The following is an 8,565-nucleotide window of genomic DNA, read 5'->3' on the forward strand; positions in this document are numbered from 1 at the left end:
AGCCAATTTGTCTCCCTCGTTATCACATGTTGTAAATTGTTTCCACTATAGATCAGCCGGAGACCTGCAACTATCCTACAAGTAAGGGTTTCCCTGTCAAGTTATGTCAAATAATAGTGGCCCATAACAAATGAGTTTGCTTGTGTCAGGAACGACCAATGTGGATTCCTATGGATTGGAGTGCCACTCGCTTGCCTTCCCCCTTCCCTCTCCATTAAGCAGAACAATCCGTACAGTGTGTACAGTGCTCATTTGTTCATCTGTCACTGGAAACAATCACTAAAATTGTTTACAGCAACAATCATCTGACAACCATCAGATATCTGATCAAGGCTTTAGGGTTTGTGTACAAAAAGCTTCTCACATTCAGTGCAGCTTATATCCGATAAAAAACCACATAAACCAGCATACATAATAGGACAATTGGGAATATATAGGGTTGGAGTGATATCATTACTGTCTGTTTCTCTGTATAGGACATTTACCCTCTTTATTTTCCCTGTTATCAGGGAAAATCCTCCAGTGGGGACACCGGTTTCCAGAATAACTCTCTGGGGCGAACATATAGTTTACCTTGGAAAAATTTCCTTTCCTTTCTTCTTGCATCTTTAGAACAGGAAATAAATCTCCCTATTGGGGTGCAGACAACAAAATTAAACTTGATTGGTTTTTAAATATTTTTTCAGCTCTACTGTAGATAAACCTAAAAATATATTTGCTGGACATCCAATAATTTATAGCAAAACATCAACTTTCTGCTATAGAAGTCCTCATTCCAAAGCTGATATCCTCCAGGAAAGCTCAGAATAGTACAATGCAGGATTGTGATAACAGAATTGTTATGGTTATGACTACAAATCTGGTAATGACTACAAATCTGGTAATGGTAATGACTACAAGACTTTGCTTTCTCAAGCTAGAAGAAGCCATAGGACTACCTATTGTTAAGCCTTTTTTTACAAAATTATCTAATATTTGGTAATAGAAAATCATGTACCTAACATTTCTTATCATTTTTGACGTCTCTGGTGAACACTATTTTACCGTTCCCAAAACATTTGATTATTGTCAGTAGATCACTTTAATGTTCTCCTGAGTATGATAGCCATTGGTCAAGGTATTCATTGCCCTAGTCAGGGTATGTTTGGAGGGAATGAATTGAAAGAGGGATGTTTTTTAAATCCATAAAATTATTCCAATTATGACCCCACTGTATACTAAATCAGGGATGTTATTGCTAGTCCTTGGAGACCGGAATCTACCCACATTTTTAATGTTACTCTAAAAGAAGTACATACAGTACAAAATAGTTTACAAAGAGTCAGAAAAAGTCTGTATTTATATGTATACTATTTATATCCAAATCTGGCCTGTTGATTACCCCTGTATTAAAAAAACCTAGAATACCCTATCGCCTTTTTATCACAAAAATAAGTACAGTTATGTAGTTCACATACAGATGCCATTTGATCATTAGTTTTTTTGTTTTTTTTTACATTTTTTTAAGTGAGCTTGCTAGTGTAGTTTATTATGAAAAGAAATATTCTGAGCACACACAAATGCTTTGTTCAAATTCCAAGAAATGGAATTTTACTCAAGCAGAGAATTAAATGTCACGTCAAATTTGAACACAATGTACACAGCCTATAATAGTAATGAGAGTTAAACATTACCAGTTTATAGTCCTTGTAGTTTTGAAGGCTAGAGGGTGCTAATAATTTGTTCATGCATTTTCATACGTCAGATGATAAATTCACTATTAGAAAGCATTTTGAAAATTAAAATCACTTTTTCAAAAGCAATATACTCTGTATGATGTAAGAAGAGGGCATTTAATGTCTTTATAATTCTACAAAATACATGCACCTGCCTTTCCACTATGTGTGTATGTTGGGAAATAACCTCAGAAGTCTGGTTTAAATTAGGCATATTATAACTCACATTTTCAGTTTGCATTTTAATTGACTGTCAATATAGAGGTTTTCAGAGGGAAAATAAAAATTATAGGTTTTTCAAGTGAGGTTTACTTGGAAAAGAAGATCCATACTTACGTCTCCTGCTACCACTGCCACTGAACCTTGCTCTGTATGAGACATGGTTCCCCCAACACTTTTCAGGAGTGTCCCCCACTGCCCATGCTGTCAAATGTGTCTTCTATTGATGAGAAATCATCTGAACCTGACAACTCTAGGAGTGTTAATCTCTTGGTCCCCAGCTATACTCAGTGGCTCAGTCCACAAACACCTGGGAGAAACAAATAGCTGCAAGCAGGGGACCAAGAAGTTGGCAGGATCAAATTCTGGATTTGAAAAGAGGTGAATTTTTCCAGTGTACCCTTATTAGACAATTTGTTAAAAGAGAGGCATAGTACTTTTTAATACAAAAACCAATAGAGATCAGTATAAATGTTTCAAAAACTAAAGTAATGGTGCAGATGCTTAGAAGGCATCCTTCACCCGTCATATTCGAACTTCACAGAGCCTGCATGCTTAAACCTACTATGCGTTTTTATTTGCCTCCATACATATAATAAAGCAAATATGATGGAAATGTAACATATTGCATAATACAACAAATTCATATAGGGTCTAATTTTTTATAGCTCTCCAAGGCTGAGGAGGATACACTTTCATCAGTGAAGCTGGATGATTCAGCAAACCTGGAATGGATCTGGTCCAGGATTGAAAACATTTGCTAGCAAATAGCTAATGACTTTTAGGAAATCCAATCCAGGTTTTCTGGATCACCCATCTTTACCAATGAAAGTGTATTCTCTCCAGCCTTTGAGAGCTTTAATAAAGCAGGCCCATACTTAAAAGTATTATCTATTAGTAATTTTATAAGTACAGGAAATGTCACAGAAACTTTGATTTGCCAATAAAAGTCGGAAAATCCAGATAATGTTTGTGTGAATATAATTTTCAGTTCAAACTCTATGCAAAGGCATCTGGCAAAAATATATTATACATAACAAATCATAAAATGATGAAAAAGTAGCACAAGACCTCTGAATCACTAGTTTGTTACTTCATGAAATCAGTGTTTTTTTTTTCTCTGGTTTCTAAAGACATAACATACTCGCAATGCTCTCAGTAGGTCATGTTTTTTTTTTGTTGTATAGGTTTTAGTGCATATGTATGAACTCAGAAGCAGATTGTATTGATTTTTGAAATTTATTGCAATAAATGGGTATTTACCTGCACTAAATAACATATGTAATTAATAACAGATTTGTTAAGGTATACATTATTTACATTGCCAAGACTGATACTTGTAACGAGTCCTCAAACCTGTGTAAAGCTGCGTACACACCTGCAATTTTTCTCGTTGGAAAGGATCTTTCACGATCCTTTCCAAAGAGAAAAGACTGCACGATGCATGAACGATGCTGTACATACAGCACCGTTCATGCTCTATGGAGAGGGGAGGGGGAGAGCGACGGAGCGGCACCCTGCTGCACGCTCTCCCCTTCCCTTTCATTAGGATCGGTCGTCGTCCATCGTCCATGCATCCGCCAGGACGGTCGTCGGACGATGGACGACGACCGACTGTACACACGGCAGATTTTCGCCCGATAATTGGCCGATACCGATTATCGGGCGAGAAAAATTTGCCGTGTGTACGCAGCTTTAGCCTGGAATTTACCTCCCCTCTAGTAGCTGAACTAAACAGTAGAGGTGTATGCTGGTAATTGGAAGTGGGTTCACCAAAGTGGACTTGTGACCCTTCCCTGCAGTGGCATGTCATATTTAAAAAAAAAGGTATGTAAAATACATCAAACTGTGCTCAAAACCTTAAATGCATTTTCAAAAGCATGAGTGTGTGTAACTTGATCTTCTATCAGTAAGAGCCCATTCACACTTCTTCACACACATTCCTTAAAGATTCATTCTAAGCTTGCTCTCCCACACCTGAAACTGCACATAAAATGCTTGGAGTGTTCAGTGTGACTTCTTTAACTATTTAGTTCTGAACAAATACTGCTTCCTGTGCTTTACCTTTAAAGACCAACAACCACATTATTATTAGTATTAGTAGTATTAAAAAACAGGATTTATATAGTGCCAACATATTATGAAGTGCTGTACATTCTTCCTGGTACTTTATATAAATCTCTTCATATGCATACATCCTAAAACAGACTTTTTAATGGACTCCAGACCCCTTAGCAATGTCCATAGTGCTACCATTCTATGGTATAAATTCATTGGATCATATCAGGTAATCTTTGAGAAGCAAACAAGAAAAGAACATAGAGTAAATCTCCCCTTCTGATCCTTTTGTCTGTCTGCCTATTTGCTATAAGGCAGATTCATGCACAAAGTCAAACAGTACACTTGCTTGCTCTGGTAGTTTGCCAGGTGTGTCCTTACAGCAAATGGCAAGGTCTCACACTAAACAAAAATTCCATTGTATGCTATTCAAGGTAATCAAATTGAGTCTCAAGAAAACTGTCCAGAAAGGCATTTAACAGAAAAAAGGAATTCTTTATAAACTTACTCTGCCTTGAGAAGGGAGTTTCAGGTAATCTCTCAGCCTTTAAATTTGTAGTTGACTCAGAAGACTAAAACTTCTAAAAATAAATTTGGAATTCTAAACTAAAACTTAGAATCTAAACTAAAACCCAGAACACTGAGTTCAAGACCTCTACCAGACCTTTAAAAGTTGGTTAAACAGTTGGTTAATAATACAGATTCCGAAATCACTCCATTGGGCATTGGACACATAAACAAGAACTCAAAATGGTTCATGATAAGTAATACAGGGGTATTTCGAAATTGTTTAACAGACATGACATGAGGTTTTCTGAAACTGCTCATTAAAACTCTAAAATAAATAGAAAATGTTATGGCATTGGTGCTGCAGCCCTCATTCTGCCCATTGTCTTCACCAGAAGATGTGATTTTCAACAGAGTTCAATTGTTTTTATTATAGAGTTGTTATTATTATTATTATTATTATTATTATTATTATTATTATATTTAGTATAGTTCTAACTCTGGGGCTGTTGCCAAAAACTGGGGTAACCGTGTTATTTGAAGTGAAGTTCTGAAAAGTCTGTGGGCATTAAAGCAACCATCAGATTCCAAGGGGCAAGCCAAGGTCAAAACTAGGTAATCAGGAAACCCAGAAGAAGGTATGGGCAAAGGTAAAAGGTAAAAAGAAGCAACTTACAAGGCACAGGACAGACCACAGAGCAGAGGTTGAAGACCCCAGCCTGTCCCTTCTTTTTATTGCAGGACAATGCTTTACTGCAAGTTGCCATGCTTCTGGTGCACTGCAAAATTAATGGCACCGGAATACAGCAGAGCATGTTACATGTGTTAGAATAAGGAATTTAAAATACACATGTAAAGAATTACGTTTGGCAAATGGTTTAAAGGAATGTTTTCATGAAGGAGAATTGAAAATAGGGACACAGGCAGTGATACAGATTTAACTGATTTCTAAGTTTTTGCCACCCAACCATTAAAAAAAAGACATGAGGTAGGCATGTACTTCCTCAGAAAAAGGGGAAATGTTTTGTTTGTATAAACCACATTGGGTTTGTTGCTCTTACAAATGAAAAGACAGTTCTGTAAAAGTGGCCAAACATCCTGCAAATAAGTGTTTGTTTCAGCACAATAAAATGTCATTGCATGCATAGTCTTATTTGTGCATGGGCGGAATACGTAAAAGTCTCATTTCAGGAAAGGCTTCAGACTTGTTCACAGTACAAACATGCGAATTGTGTCTCTCTCCATGTAAGGGATATATGACAAAATTCCAGGGTCCTTTGTTCTTTTACATAGGTTGTGCAGTTTCTATTCTGATAGGTCGGTTCGTACACAAATATAGTATTTCATTGGCTTAACTTGAAAGGAAATATCCTGCACAGGTATTCTCAGCTGGCTACTTGAGATAATACAGAGGTGACATATTTCCAGACTTGGCTAGAGCAGTCCTTCCTGTTCTGTGAGTTAAAGGTGCGTGTCAGCAGAACAGTAAACTGAAGACTTGTAGCTTTATCCTCCCTGCTCTATTACATAAAAATGCAGAGCAGGAGCTAAAAAAAAACCAACATAATTAACATGTAAAGGTATACTATGAAATAAACCTAAAATGCATCATCATCTAATTATGTGTCATTCGTAGGGATTAATTCTCACAATATGAAGGATATGACTTCAAGTAGGAGAATTAGGAAGATTGTAAATGACTCATTGTGACACAATATATCTACACGGTTCATGACTTCCATCTTTGTGGCCGCATTTCCAGTTTTTACAATAGTACACTTTGCAAATAGCAGGATTTTAAGACTTTAGTTCAGTGCATGCTAAGACATGCGCTGAAATAGCAGATGAAATTGAGAAATGTGGTCTATTTTTAAATTCAAAATGTACACAACTATTACACTGGATTTACACAATTTCTCATTCAAATCCAATGAAAAAAATGTGTGAGTCTTGTTTGAAAACACTAACTAAAAACTGTTGTTATGTAACTAAATAAGTGGTCAGAAAAAAATGATAGGGAATGCCTGTGCACCTTATTTTTAGTCTGGATTGGCCACATAATATACTTGGATTAAAAATAAAGTAAAACATATCTTTTTCATATTATTTTAAAATTTTTTATTTAAGTAAAATGTCCCTATATTTAGGATATTCTGTAAAACATATATTGACTCCCCTGTGATGATATGTGCATGATATTAGGAGCAACCAGTTTCATTTCACAGTGACTTCCTTGCCTGCTTGTATGTATTGTTTTGTTATAATTAGATGTTTTATTTTTATATTTTTATGTAAATAATATGAAAAAGATATGTTTTACTTTATATTTAATCCAAGTATATTATGTGGCCAATCCAGACTAAAAATAAGGTGCACAGGCATTCCCTATCATTTTTTTCTGACCACTCATGCCCAGTCATACCAGCAGCTTTTTCTGCCTGGGGGCTTTTTTTTAATTCAATTTCCAGCAGTATTATGGCATAGTAACACATTTCCCAGTGAAATAAAAATACTTCCTCAAGTTATTAGTTTTAGAGATACACCGCCAATAATAAAATGGATAAGCATTCAGGAGTCAGTACTTAGCATCCAATCTGGGGCCTTAAAAAAAAAAAAAACTGTCCGTAATATCCAAAAGAGCTTGGGTGCACCATCTGGAATATAATGGAATAATGGTAAATAAAAAAAAGCCCCCAGGCAGAAAAAGCTGCTGGTATGACTGGGCATGAGTTGATAATGTTTTCAGATTTGGTATATGTGGTGGTCTATGGTCATTTTCTTTGTTTAACCCACTTGATATATTGTTTGGTCCTAGGTCTTCTTTCTTCTATGGGTGCCCACATCACTGGGTGATGTGGACAAATCCTTTGACTGATAGCCCTATAGTGAGGGGCAGCCCAAAGGCCAATCAGCATTAGCACTGGATCCTCAATCTCTACATTCTAAAGTAGTGCCAGCAAGGGACACAAATCACAAATGGTGTATTCAAGTAAATAAAGACCTATTTTAGAAGTGTTGTATTTTTGTCTATAATCCCGCTTCCTGTCCCACAATACAGTCACACAAGACACATCTATATACCGTATTTTTCGGACCATAAGACGCACTTTTTTTCCCCCAGAAGTGGGGGGAAAAAGTCCCTGCGTCTTATGGTCCAAATGTATCAAAATGTATCCTTCCCAGCTGCTGTCCCGTCCCTGTTCAGCGAGGCCAGAGTGACTGTCTCCTGTATCTTGCTCCCAGCGTCCTCCCACTCTCGGCATGATTGGCTGACAAAGTCATGCTGTGTTCCCTGAATAGCGTGCTGAAGATCACTCACAGCACACAAACACAATGTAAACAAATGTTATATTGCAATTGTGTGTACAATATCTACGAACGATCGTGTCGTTAACTCTATGTGCAGGATCGGTGCTATACGATCGTTCATATATATCGTGCAGGAACGTTCGTCGTTCGTTTTCCGACGATAATAATTGGAAGTGTGTACGTAGCTTAAGTCTCTGAAGAACTCATATCTCTAAAGTTAGTTAGTTGTAATTTACAATATCTCATAAGATTACATTTCACACAGTGCTATCTATTTTGATTCTGGGAGTGGCAATGGAGTGTGCACATAGGCCAAAAACCAAAAACAAATTCAATTAGGTCATACTGCTTAAATGTTTATTAAATGTATTTAAAGGCTGATTATGCTAAGTTACAAATATATCCTGGTATATCTGAAACCAAAATAAAATGCAATATATTGTTCTAAAATGAGGAGCCCACATTTATTTTCTTTTCCCTGGCTTTTTTTCCTATTATTTTCATCTTGTAATCTGTGAATAACAAACTACCTGTCCTTGGGTGGCTATACTTACTCATTTACTGTATTCATGAAGCCAGCCATGGTTGCCATGGTTGCCACCCAGACTTGCTTTTAAACATGTCTGCCCTTGTTCATGTTCATTAAATAGGAGCGGGTGGAATGAGTATTGTGCAGAAGATAGATAAGATAGTTTTCTGCTTATAAATGTTGAACACTTGCAACAGGGAGACTCACCAAAACAATCAGTCTATTTTA

Source organism: Pyxicephalus adspersus, chromosome 1 (genome assembly GCF_032062135.1).
Source record: "Pyxicephalus adspersus chromosome 1, UCB_Pads_2.0, whole genome shotgun sequence".
Lineage (NCBI taxonomy): Eukaryota > Metazoa > Chordata > Amphibia > Anura > Pyxicephalidae > Pyxicephalus > Pyxicephalus adspersus.